Genomic DNA, 13984 nt, shown 5'->3' with positions numbered 1-13984 from the left:
CAACTTGAAAACCAAAAATTACTCGGCTGCGAGTCCAATTCAAATTGTTCTGCTTTCAGAAAAGGGTTTTACAATAAATTTCGTGTATTGTGAAAAAACATTCATTTCAAGCCCTTAACATCGATTTTCACTTTTACGTCAGCAATTACCTATTTTCATATTTTTATCAACGAAATTTCGACTCTCAAACTTGTAATTTTAAGGGAAAAGAGTAAATTTCAATCTAATTATTTCATAAAAGTGAATGAACATCTGAAGGCATCTTCAATTTTTCAATTATTTAATAATCAGCTCAAATTGAATGGTGATTATTCTAAAAGTTGCTACAGGGTTTAAAAATCTCCTTGGAAAAATTGGAAGGAGAAAGATTGAGATTTTTAGCAGATCACACAGTTGCAGAATTTTTTTTTAACATTCTTCGTCGACAATGGAAGATTCATTGACAAATCGATAATCATTGTGACTTAAAAACCGAATCGAACCGAAATTTAGCGAAGGTTTTCTATTGCAATTGATCGAAGAGGATAAAAAAATGTCATGAAATTGCCATTTTCTTCTAACAGTATCAAAGAGCCCTGAAAAGTTGAACAAACAAAACAGTGAAATGTACTATTATAGAAATTAAAACCCACTTTGCTGACTGTTCAACCCACGCTTGTAAATGAAATATAATAGCCCCTTCATTGAGCCCTGAATTAACGATTAGACTCAACTCAACAATCAACAAACTGGCCTATCTCTGTATATTATTGCAGATGAGAGTGGGTGTTGATGGGATATCGATGTATAGCATGTAGAAATAGTTGAGTACAGATAGAGAAGGAGATACAATGAGGAAGATAGTTACCGCGGTGGTCTCATTAAACGCAAAACTCAGCCACTGTGCGACTACATAATGAGAATCGGTTAATTAGAATGGTTCGCACACGGGGACTCTGGACGGGAGCTCCTCGTTTTACGTCCAGCGTAAACGAGGAGAGGGAGGAACAACTGGAAAACCCATACAAGATGTACGTCGATGTATGTATGTGAACGTCATGCTCGTCACAGTGACATGTACTGCGGTTACATGTATAACTCACCGCTGGAAAATGGAGTGAAATTTATCAACTGTATCAGTGTGAGTCTGTGTATTCCACCCAGATCGAGCCGCTAATCACCTGGGTCCACTCTCGCCACATGAATATTAAAACTTCACTAATACCAAGCTGAAGTAAACACCCATGAATATTTACGAGTTAACAAATGTTTCGCCGATTTAAGAGGAGGCTCGTAAGCCTTCTTCATAATTACAAGTTTTTTTTCACCAATAAACTCAGAGATAAGAGTTTTTTCCTACAATTACGATGTTACTTGCGTCAAGAAATTCATGCCACCAGGCGAAAGACAGCGAATTTTATATTTAATTATCATTCATACTTCAAATACACAGTCGTCGATTCCATTCTGTTATCGGTAAACGAATTACGTTTACTAAACGCTTTTCCAAAGGAAAAAAATGCTAATGCGGAGAAAATTTTATAGGATAACGACAAACCTGAATTTCTGTGAGCAAATCACGAAAATGATGAGTCAATTGGATGAATTATTGCCAATTAAATTTACATTTTTTAAATTTAAAATTTGATTGTTTTTTATGATTAAAAATGGAAAGACCCCTTAACGTTATCACTTCACACTCATCGCAAATAAACAAGTGATGAAAAAGGATGCCAACGAGTTTAAAAAAAAGAGATATTGAAATTTTTTTAATCACATTCATGATATGAGGTCTACCTCAATGGTAATTATTATTTCATTGCATTCAATTTCACAGGTATTTAAACAATATTACTCGCATCCCTCAATTTCATTGAGTTGACAAATGGAATAATCCATGGGAAATCCCTAATTTCAGGGTAAAAATATTCTGTACAGACTCGTGAATATGATCCTTTCTCTCATTTGCATTTTAATATTTGTGATAATATATCATAGAGTCCAGAGACTGTAAATGGAGGCGCTGAATGGTTGAATGAAGAAGAGAAAAAAGTAATCAAGGGGATAGTGGTGGATTAAAAAATGGAGAGCATTACAAAGAGCATCCTTTGCGCAAGTGAAGAAAAAAAAGTTAAAATGTAGAAGGAACGAGGTGGAAGAAAGAACGTGAAAAATCAGGAATGAAGGCTAGAAAAGAGAAATAGTCTCAGGAACGCGGAAAAACGAGGGAAAAAAGAAATGAAGAGAGAGGAAAAATAAGGGGAAAAAATTGAGATAGAGAATGAAGACTTTACTCGCGCGTCCTCTTGCCGAAATAAGGAGTTTTCAGGGAACGTCGACATCGTTGGGGGCAATAATGGAAAGAGGAAAACGCCAACGTTCCTTCCGTCGTTTCCTCCTCCCATTGAGCTACCCATCTCCTCATTTCTTCTCTTCTCTTTTTATTTATTTTTTTTTTCCTTCACTTCTTGTTTTCCTCTGTCCCCATTCCAGCCTATTCTCAAGACTGTTGACTAGGGAAAAAAATGTTACCGGTCACATCTTTCTAGTCGCACGAAGTTACAAAGAAAAGTGAAAGATAGTACCCTTGGCAAAGGAGAAGGGATCTAATAAAACCAATTGCCATTGCTTTCCTTTGGGTCTTCCACTTATTCGTTTGTTTTTCTCCTACCCTGATCCTTCGATTGTACATTTCATTTTCGTCATCACTGAAGAACAGATGCTTTGTGTATATTGAAAGAGGAAAGATCAATGAAAAATATATGGTAGAACGGCAACGAGTATTGCTTATAGATTAACTTTGTCCTTCTTACAAGCACACAGATATCGATATCAGCAGATGTGTCTTTCGATTGTCAGATCAATTTTATATTGGATAAATTATGTCATTATTCATCACTATTACATGAATATTGTGCAGTATAAAAAAAGTCATTGAATTATTCAAGTCTTATTTTTCTAATGACAGAGGAAATTATCTTTTTCAATCTCACCAAAAATGGGTGCAAAAATAAGGAAATTGTCAAATTTATCGCTGATTGAATGGTTTTTGGGGAAATGATTATAATTATTTCATCATTAGCACCTCATAGATGGTTCGGTTCTTGACTAACTGTGACAGTTGGTAAGACGTTTCCATGACCCAACCAGAGATGGCGTCACCAGTCGAGAATCAACTATTCGATCCCTTGGATTTTCCTCGTACAAAACTAAATAAGGGAAAAGAGATATTTTCACTGTGTCTCTTTAGAAAAATCAATATATATATCGACCATGGGTCGTTCAACATTGGATGCATCAATTCGCAAAAGAACCCGCAATTGCATGAAACAATGAGTCAAATGTATCATCAATTGCCATTGTCAATTTAATTGAAAGCTATTAAATTATTCTCATTGGAATTTTCAATGAGTATCTTCGTGGGAACGAATAATGGATCAATTCCACAGCTATTGTATTCCCTCAATTTGAAATGAAATCAATATAATGAAACAATAAAGAGGGTTAACGAATTAGAAAAGTTGGTCGATTGATTGTAACAGATCTGCCCACATGTACTTCAAATAGGAAATAATTGAACATTGTACAGAGAGAGGCCTATGTAAAAGTATGGAGGCGTGCTTCCGAGGGGCAATCGGCGCGTTCACAGGGGCAATTAAGAAAATTAAGAGTCATTAATTAGTATTCACTTCCTCCAGTTGTATAGACGTTTACGAAGAGACGATTCAAACGTTAAAGACATTCTTTCACCGGGCTGTGGGCATATTATCCAGCCTGCTAGTCTTCTTTCCTTCTTTTACTTATCTCATTCCCTATTTTTATTTTTATTTTTATTTTAAATGATCCCCCACTACTTGACCACTTTCTGCGTACCCGACTAACGAGACGAGATCGCACCACATCGGGACTTCCGCCGGCATCTATTTTTTTTTCTCTCTTGTTTTTCGCTTTTTTTTTTTCATTTCAACCTTTCTTTTCCCGTCGTTGCGGTTGTAAAACGATTTTCTCACCTGTTGGAAAATGAAAGACCATTTACCGTGCATTGACACCAGCATAGTTACATAGAGGTGTTATCTGAAGTCAAGATCAATTACTAGTTGTCCGGCGGTCAAATTCCACTTCTCCACTTCTATTAATAAAATATTAATTATGGTTAAGGAAGAAGTTTGAAAAAAAGTCAATGTGTTCTCCCATTTTTTAATGGTTCATTTAAAAAGTTGATTTACGACTCTATTAAAGGAAAAATGAATTTTTCTCCAGGTGATATACACCTGGGCTAGACTATGGGGTTTCAACACGTGGAAATAATTAAGCAACATCTATCAAAACGGCCGGTCGTCATAAAATAAAAAAATCAGAATATATCACCTCACGCAAACTGTCGTGCCACACAAGTTTTCGTCGGTTAAGCTGATGAATTTAACACCACCCGCCATACAAATGTGGCTATTCTCATCTGATTATATATGAAAGGAGGAAAAAACTTGGGGTTTCCTGCTCGTTAACCTATTTTTCAAACCTAATAATTTATTTTAAGGATTTTATAAGATGGGTAAGTGTAAGGTTATGATAGATGTAATTTTTACAACACCACGTCTTTATTTATATAAAGAATTGTGTGCCTTGGAAATTTTGTAAAACAAAACGTTGCACAGAACACTTTCCTCAAGTATTCTACTCATCGTAAACAAGAATTTCTTTATGACAACAAATGATCAGTAACAATTATAGATGCGTACGGCAGTAGAAAGAAAATACTTCATAGGTATAAAATTTCAGATCTTACGGGGCATCCTCAGTCAATTTTCAATTAAATGTAAATATTCACGAACAAAATCACATTAAAATTCCTTTTTTCCTCGAAATGTGCATCTTTTTAGAATTTTTTCATATCTATGGAATTGATAAATCAAATCTGTCGTTGGAGGTTAATGGTATATTTGATTTATCAGTAACAAATTTTAGCGAATTCCCCGTTCAATCGAATACCATAAAAAATTGCCAGGTTTCAACTTGGAAAATTTAACTAAAAATTTTTAACAGTTGGTATGAAATCGGTAATAAACCGGTAAAACGAGGTAGGTGCATTTTCTCAAGCTTCAGTTACCGCTCCATAAATGATAAATAAAACAGACAGCAAAGTACTAGCTGCAACAAATATATTTTTTATTTTACTTTTTACCTTTTGGTACAAAATAAAATGTACTTATCTTCTTTTAACACCTCAACTTTTTTAAAACTCTTACTCGAAGGATCATTGGAATTATTCTTCCAAACTCACAATAATAAGTCAGGAAGTCCTTCTAAATTGGCAATTACACGCCAAGATTGAACAATTTTTCCCCTATTCTTAGGTAATTTCTCAGTGTACCCCCCAGAATATAAAAATTGCAGTAGCTTCACGCTTTTCAGTTCGTGTAATTCCTGTATAATGTATTTGGAGATAGCGACAGATAAATGTAATTAACTGATTAAATTATAACCGCAAGGGCTACCATTTGTCTACGCCATTTTACTACCCTAAATAAAAGTATTGAGTATTTTTGTCAGAATTTTGGGTGGAATTTCTTAAACACAGAGTAATGTCGGTAAAAGGGATTATTGATTCGCCGAAAAATTGCACTTCTGGAGCAACTGTCACTAGAAATAAGCAATCAATCATCAAGCAATCGCTTGGAGCGAATAAAATGCATACAGATTCTTTTATTCTCGATGGAAAACAATGGAAGAGAGTTCGGGCACTTCACCAATTAGTCCGTGAATTCATTATATTTTTTTGGTAAAGTTCCTTTGTAATTCACAGAAATTCATCGATGTATTGCGTTCTTCCCTCGATAGAAATTAGCACGCAAAATCTTTCATCTGAACCCAGAGGGCTCCTAAAAAAACATTGAGAGAAAAAGAATGATAGAAGTGGTAAGGGAAGGGGTGAAAGAAGTCGGCAGTCTTTGATCTCAAATACATACACGTATACACGTTTTCACGTGGAGTTTCTCGTGAAAGCATAAGGGGAAGGAATAGAGACAGAATAAAAAAAATTTTTGCAAAAAAACAACGTCCTAAGTGTGTGTGAAAGACTGGATCCCACATTATACACGTACATATCACACGTCGTGTCAATTCCTCTCCCACAAGCAAGCAAAGACTCTATTTCTTTCCCTCAATGCCGAAAATTTTTACCAACAAAAATTGTCAACAAACTCCCAATCTTTTTTATTACAGCTCGCAAAGATTATTCGGTAGAGCTTTTTGCTGACTCAAGAAGTTCTTCAGATACGAAAATGACTTTTTCCACGGACTTAGTGGAAGATCTTTGAGGAATAATGTTTTTAAAAGAAGATTTTTGGAAGATAATTTTTAAATTGAACAGCTTCCAAAGACAGAGAGAGGGATCGAGAGACTTGAAAGGAAGAAAAATTAACGTGTTCTGAACATAAAAAGAAACTTTGCAAATAAAGTAGCTTCCAGGGCTATCCAAAAAGCTCTTCAGAATAATCCGTGGAAAATTCATCCAAACATTATGGAGGGGTATTCAAAAGATGTCAAATATTTTTCTAGAAGACGGGGAAGAAAAAAAATGCGTTCTTGATAGTAAAAGCTAGTTGGATTGCCGATGGAATTCAGGAGAATTGGCGGCAGTGTATGAGTGGCAATGCTATAAATTTGTTGGCTGCTTACTTAGAAGATTTAAAAGCGTGTGAAGAGGAGGGGGTAGGAATATGCAGCCGAGAGGTTTCTGCACTTAGTGGCGGAAGTTGCGTGTGTAACCAAAGTTCCCGTAATCCTAGCAGAAATCTAATGTGGAGAGACCTCGCTGTCACTTTGTACTGCGACATTGTATTCAGTCGCAACGAGTTGTAATAACCAGCGCCTTCGCTGGGAATACGTCCGACGACATATCTGCGGCATTGAGGACATCACGCCGTTCCTAACGTCCTATACTTTGGTTTGAATGTGTGAAATATGAAGATAACATCATCTGTCGGTGCAACTCATTTACACTGAGAGAAAAATATAATTTTGCCAATGATATTTATTTTTGACAAATAAATTGTATTAAAATTTCCATTGGAAAATCCGTTTTAGATTATTCTCAGCAGAATATTTAATTTGCAAAATTGTCTTTTCTTCTCAGCGTAGAGGAAAATTCACATAGTCGGAATGACTAATGAATGCTACTATAGTCAATAGCCATAAGCAATCATTCAAAGAAAGAGTCAATGAACACCAGCTGTACGATGCAATTAGTACAGGTGGAATGCGTGGAAACCAATTACTCCAATACTGTAACCGGGGGTCGTGCCACTGTAGCAATTCCTGGTAGAAAATGGCATCAAGTTTGGAAAAAGTTATCAAAAGAAACTGTCAACACTGGATATAAAACTAAGTAGAGGAGTTGAGAGAAAGGTTCGCTGTGAAGCACTTTAGCGTGTCACTAGACGGAGAGAAAAATTTAATAAGAAGCACCGGAAAAACGTGAAAAGTACGTTTCGAAGTGTAATCAGCAAGTGAAGTGAAATTCAATAAATAATATGGGTCGAAGCTGGAATTGCACGAATCGCTACGCCAATTCTGCGCTGAGAAAAAAATGTAATTTTGTTCAATTAAATATTCTTCTGGCAGGAATTTAAAACGAATTTTTAGATGGGAATTCTGAATATTTGGTTGCACACTCCAATCAAATATCATTGGAACAATTATATTCTTGGTCACTGTTTCGCTTTTTTTGAAAAACTGGGAAATTTCAGAGTAGAGAATATGTATAGAAATAGGTCCCGTGCTTCATAAAAATTATTGAATATTCAAGAATTTTACTTTGTTCGGCAATAAACTTGAGAATTCATTAAATGATTCCAATGTTTGACTTTAAACTTCTTTAAAAATCATCGGAAATCAATGTTTTGTAGTGATTATGAAGAAATTTGTAAAGTACATGGAGCTAAGGAAAGGCTAACTCCAGCCAATATTTCCTAGTCAAAACTACTTTCCATATTGTCGAGATGGCAAGCTTTCCTCGGCTCGAAACGATTCAGACTTCTCCGTAGTATAAAATTTCTAAAAAAGTGATGTAAAAAATTGTTTTCTGGATAACTTGAGCTTGTGAGAAGGGAAAGACAGAGATTCGTTCCGAGATTGTTCCATGAAAGAGAATAACAGGGAAGAAAAACTATGGAGAAAGGAGAGATAGAGGGAGATCAGTGGTTGTCGGTGTGTGCGGCCTGTCGTCGACTGGAGAACGATTCGTGTTGTCGGCGTTCGGTACAAGTACCTCGAACGCGAACCTAGTTAACACGGACCGATACGAATCTACAACGCTTGCTGGCGGTGGCCCGATAAATACTTATGAGCCACCTTTCGTAATGATCCACGCGCGCTCGCACTCAGCCAACTCTGCGCCACCAAAGCTTTCTCATGCATACTACTTTACATGATTTTTGCGTGCTCCCAATGCTGTGATAATCAACAATTTTAAATGCCCAACATTAATATTTTCTTGAAAAAAAAGGACAAGTGACAATTAAGAAGTCGAGCTATACAATTTTATTGAATAAAGCCATAAATGAAACGTACATGAATACTCCTTTCTCATTGCCCCCTTTCTCTTGGCTTTTATGATGGGCTAATGGCCTTAAACATTCATAAATAAATATGATAATATTCAAGCAATGTCGTGAGATATATGGTAGGCATATATGTGGGGAAATGCTATAATTGTTATACAATCTATCTGGAAATTTTTAACACTTTTTTACGCATATCCCTTTCGCTAGTTTTCAGTTGCCTATGAAATTTATTACAATTCCTGGGACTGTCAATCCTGACCAGACCACTATTTGAAATATCCCATATGAACGGGAAATTTCATGAATGATTGACTAAATAAAGGAATTCCTGCCATCGAACAATCAAGTAGATTTTTCCTGGCTTAATTTTCAGAAAAATTTGAATAGTATATCCAGAAAAGGGAAAGTCAGGATTATAATTTTCCGATACGAGTTTCCAAGTGAAATTCCAGAAATTTTTGTAATAAGCAATTTTCATTGCAAGTTCAGGAAACCTTGTAATTAAAAAATCAGAAAAGTAGTATGATTTAATTTGAAAAAATTTAATGTTCCATTGGAAATCCCATCAAATAATGAAATTTTTGGCTCGCTCGCGCGCCTGAAAGCTCATAAGATACCTTGAATTTTACCTGAATTTTATAATCATTGTTTTCCTAAACTAGGTAGAGACCAGTTGTTCATTGACAGAACAGTTTAGTTGCAGCAAACACGACGTCCTATCTATTAATTATTTTCACCTGTTCCATTTTGTTAGAATAGTATTTACTCTTATTATTATATTTTGAGATTTAATTATCTATATCCCATTTTATTATATAATATTTGGGCTCACTATTTTGTCCTACGAATCGATTGCGTCCATGGAAAGTTATTATAGAAATGTTTTTTTTTTCAAAATTTTCAAGTTTTATTAATAATGTTCTAAGGTGCAATTAGTAGAGTTCATCATAAAGCTGTGCCAACATATTAACTAGAAATCTTTTGTCATAACAGCGGTAGGCGGGGACGCGTAGCGTTCCTGAAGCGCTGTCTTACGACTGGAATGACACAAAAATCTCTGAGGGGCAAAAAAGCTGGCGCCAAAATATTAGGCGCGATAACTACGGCGCCATAAAATCCTTCTTCGCATGGAGAAAGTTCGGAACAAAATTGCTATACAATCTGGGCAATCGAAGGATCAAATGGTATGTTAGGAATTTTTATTTGAAATCACCGAAAAAAGCAAAGGATTTTTCCATCTGTAATGTGTCCTACCTTGCCTACTTCCCACCAGTGAATATCACAATTTGTGAACTTTAACACGACTCTTCAAATAAATAAATTCTTTAATAACATTTTCCTACTGATTAATCATCAATTTTCTTTTCAATCAGTCAAAAAAATTTCTTGGTGAATTTTTTTGTTTCCAAATGGAATAGCTTTTTTAAATTATTTTCCAGTGTAAATATATTTTTCAAAGGTTGTATTTTTTGCAGTATGTTCATCTCTTTGTTGACTTTATTATAAAAACAGGAAATTGTGAAATTAGCCGAAGTGTTTTCTTCAATAGACATCTGAACGCCTGAAGGTGATTACCTTCATCTATTGGTGATCTCTCAAGCAAACCAAAAGACTGGATTCATTGTTGGATCCCTGTCGGCGCCTCGTTTCAGACGGCGGTGTTTTTTACTCTATCAGGATAATTTTTCGTGGGCTTAGAAATGGTGAAACACTGTCCCGACCAATTCCCGAATATTCTTGACCGTTTCCCATGCGGTTATGAGGGAAAATAGTCTTGGAATTTTAAGTAGAAAATAGGCTGTTCTGCCAAGCGCACGGAAATTTCTGCTCAAGCAGAGAGCCATTCACACGCATCAGTTGAAATGGGCCTGCCTTTCGCCCACCTTGCTTACAATCTACTATCGTTCAATTGTTACCATTTTATCCTACATTCTAGAGCGATGTATTGATTTCCCTTCAGCACGTGAAGAAAAATTCAATATTTAATATTGCCCTGATACTAAACTCTGAGCAAGAAAACGTATTTGACAAATAATCTGATAAATATAATCCACGTACTCATATTTTTAATGGGAATGTAAATATGGAGGACCGATTTACGCAGAATGTATCAGTTATGGGAACAGTTATTCACTTGAGTAAACCGTATTGTTATTAATTTCTGTGCACCCATAGAAATACTATGTCCTCTGATTATCTCGAATTATCACGCAGAGTTTGAACAAAAAATTAAATATTTCATAAATTTTCAGATCATTGGAGCAGGAAGTCAATGAAATGTTTGATTTTTCAGTGATCGAATCTAGTAACATTTTAGTCGAAATTACATAATATAGAACTTTTCACGATTGGATACGGAAATTGCAATGAAAATTAAGCTTATCCCATTATTTATTACTTATTTTTCGAAATCGTTGGAACATGTAAATTGAATGCATTCAGCTTCGCGGAGTGTGTGCAATCTCTCATTTTCATTAAAACAGTTCACCATGGTTGTAGTACTATATAACATAGATTTTTGGTGAAATGTAATGGTGGGTTCCATAACATATACCAATTCAAATGGACACAGATACAAGTGGTGAATCTCTTTTGCATTTTTTGGTAAAATTGGGGAATCATTTCAGTGTGGTGGGTAACTTTCTTCCAAATCGCCAGTGAAAAATTTCGATATGGTTATTTAAAATTGACAACTAGATGTTTTTTCTGTGTGGATTTGTCATACAAGCAGCAAAGAAAGAACCGTATATATTGCGACAGAATTTTGTTGCACGAAACACTCATTTTTTCATGTTAAATGTGAGAAAAATTCTTGTAACGTCAGGCAAAAGTAACGCTGCTGTTACCAGAAGTCCAATGGACTAGGCTCCTCCTACCGTGCTAGAACAGTAATTTTACCGGTATTGTTTTCTCCGTGGGACGAAAGGTCTCACAATTTTAAATAGTTACCCAGTCATAAACATTACAACACTTGAATTTTTTCGAGAAGCGACAGTTTAATTGAAATTCGAAATTTTAGATGACCAACTAACAGAAAAATCCAGGAAACTTGGAGCTTCCAATTGAACTGTTCCAGGAAAATTTATAGCAATCAGGAAAAGTGGCGTAAATATTACAAATTGTGGGTAATTTCTTATGCAAAATTAATGTTTGTCTTAAAAATTGAAGTGAGCATTATATTCTCTAGCTTCTACTACTAAAACAATTCATAATGTAATAAAATTTCAAGTGAAATTAGATGACTGTTGGACTGGAATGAAATGAAACTCTTCTGAAAATGAGTGGCAAGCCATTGATGAAATTAAAATTTTTTCCAACTGTACAAAATACCGATCAGAGTCTACATATGGAATAATGGGAATTTTGTTCATTTTGTCAGCGCTAACTCGTAAATATATATGTATATTTGTTTTTTTTTCCACGAGGAATGAATGTACGATCTCGCAAAAGTAATGAATCAAAATGCATCGATCTCGGCGATCGCCCACAGCCGAGAGCTTCAAGCCGAGAACGATAATCTCCGAGAATATAAACAATAAAAGGAAAGGAAGCATTGGGAAGATAAATAAAGGAGCTCAGATAGTCGGAAGCCCAGTGTCCAACGTGCGGTATGTCTCGTGGGCGCCCGCGACGAATTATGTAAGTAGCCAAGCCAAGAAGAAGATTCTCTATAGTGGAGGGACGGCGCCCGCGCTGTTCGCGGCGCCTTTTCAAATCGTACCAACTTCTCCTCTTCTCTTATACCACGCGGCTTATTCTCGGAAGGGGGAGATCACAGTCTCGCCAGATCCAAAGGGGAGTAGGAAGAGAAAGGATGCGAATGAGAAGAACAAGTGGAGTGCTGGAGAATCGCTGGAGAATGGGAAGAATAAGGAGCGCCATAGATTCGAGTCTGGGGGCACACCACTCTATAGGAGAAAAACCGCGAGAACAAGACTGTGAAAGGGTTGGAAGGGGAGGGGGAATCTTCGAGGCATGTTAAGGACCACCCGAGCGAGAAGTTCAGGACGTGGATGCGAACCGCCGGCGCCCAACGAAGGCCTTTGGGGGGTCTCTTATCTCCCTCAGAGTCCGTCCAGGATCTCCTCACGGTCTGTCTCCCCCCCTCTCTCTCTCTCGCTCTCTCTCTCTCTTTCTCTCTATTCCCAACTTCTTGCCCACCATCTCTCTTCCCCCTTCCACATCTGAATCCCATTATCGATCATCGCTTTCACGTAATCGAAAGTTCGATCCATTCTTTTGGAATTCCAAATTATTCTTATTTGAATAAAATTGGAAGAAAAATCAACGATTAATATTGAGTCGCCTTTACTCCTCCCTCCTCCCTCCCACTACACCCTACAATGCCAAACTCCAGCACTCCTGCCTGTCTCCTCCTCATAATTCATTATTTAATAAGCCTTTAGGTAAACTCTTTTCCGCTTCTACATATACACCAATAATTAACAGAGACACTTCAAAATGAACAGTCAATATTCAAAATTTTTTCTTATGTAATATTGCTAGTGGTTCTCCAACTTATGTCTGAGCTGATGGTAATAGAAAATTGACTTTTCATCCTGGTCTTTGGTCCAAACTTAGTTCAGAAAAATTCAATGGAAAGAAATCATTATGATACTTAATTGTAATATACCAACGATGATTCATCATTAACAATAACGATACTCAAGACAATGTAGCATTGATTTTCATTTCCAGGATGACCCGCTAGTTCAAATTTTAATAGTTCTAAGCCAAGTTTTTTGAAGGTCTTAAGCGAATACTTTCGAAAATTACCATAGATCCTTGAAAAAACAAAATCTACATTCGGAGACTCATTATTTTATCAATAAATGTCAAATCCTGATCACCTATGAACAATCAAAATCGACAAACATTATCAGCCATATTGGCTGATGTGTATCATAATTGCTGAACCGGTAATCACCAAAAAAATCTTGTCTAGATGCAAAAGTGGAATTAGTAGCGATGAAGTTGTTTTTTCAAGCGGTCAAAATGAATCGCAGCTAATCTCGAGAACAATCGGCTGAAGCTCAGTGCACAGGCCCCTGTCCCACGAGAATTGCAGAAGAACCGAGGCATATGAGAGAGACGAACAAAACATCAGAAAAATGTAAGGAAATGAGAAAAAAAAAAAAAAAAAAAAAAAGAGAAAGAAAGCGAATTAGTAGCGGCGCTTGTGCGTTCCGCCAGGTACCGTCGGTGGAAGTAGGCAAGGGTAAGCCACACACTAGGTCGTCGTGTAAGACCCAAAAGAGGGGAAGTAGAGAGGACTAACTATACGACATGAACGACGTGAGATCCGTTGGACCCGCATGCGAAGTTTCATTGTCCCCCCCGAACGTGTATACGCCTCACCGTAGGTACCTTAATGTCGGCAAGGATGAAAGCGTGGACCGATCCCTTTGTCTTTCTACATCGAGTGAGTGAGGGAGTGAGTA

General features: G+C 36.5%; 1 protein-coding gene across 3 annotated transcripts in view; it reads right to left on the bottom strand.

Moving 5' to 3' along the window:
* Positions 1-13984, bottom strand: part of LOC135168163 (Fanconi anemia group J protein homolog) — a 63063-nt gene that overhangs the window by 32903 nt on the left and 16176 nt on the right. The gene's annotated exons all lie outside the window — the stretch shown is intronic.

Source organism: Diachasmimorpha longicaudata, chromosome 12 (genome assembly GCF_034640455.1).
Source record: "Diachasmimorpha longicaudata isolate KC_UGA_2023 chromosome 12, iyDiaLong2, whole genome shotgun sequence".
In the NCBI taxonomy this organism is placed as follows: Eukaryota; Metazoa; Arthropoda; class Insecta; order Hymenoptera; family Braconidae; genus Diachasmimorpha; species Diachasmimorpha longicaudata.
Note: the sequence above shows the minus strand (reverse complement) of the source record. Positions and strands in the feature narration are given on the sequence as shown.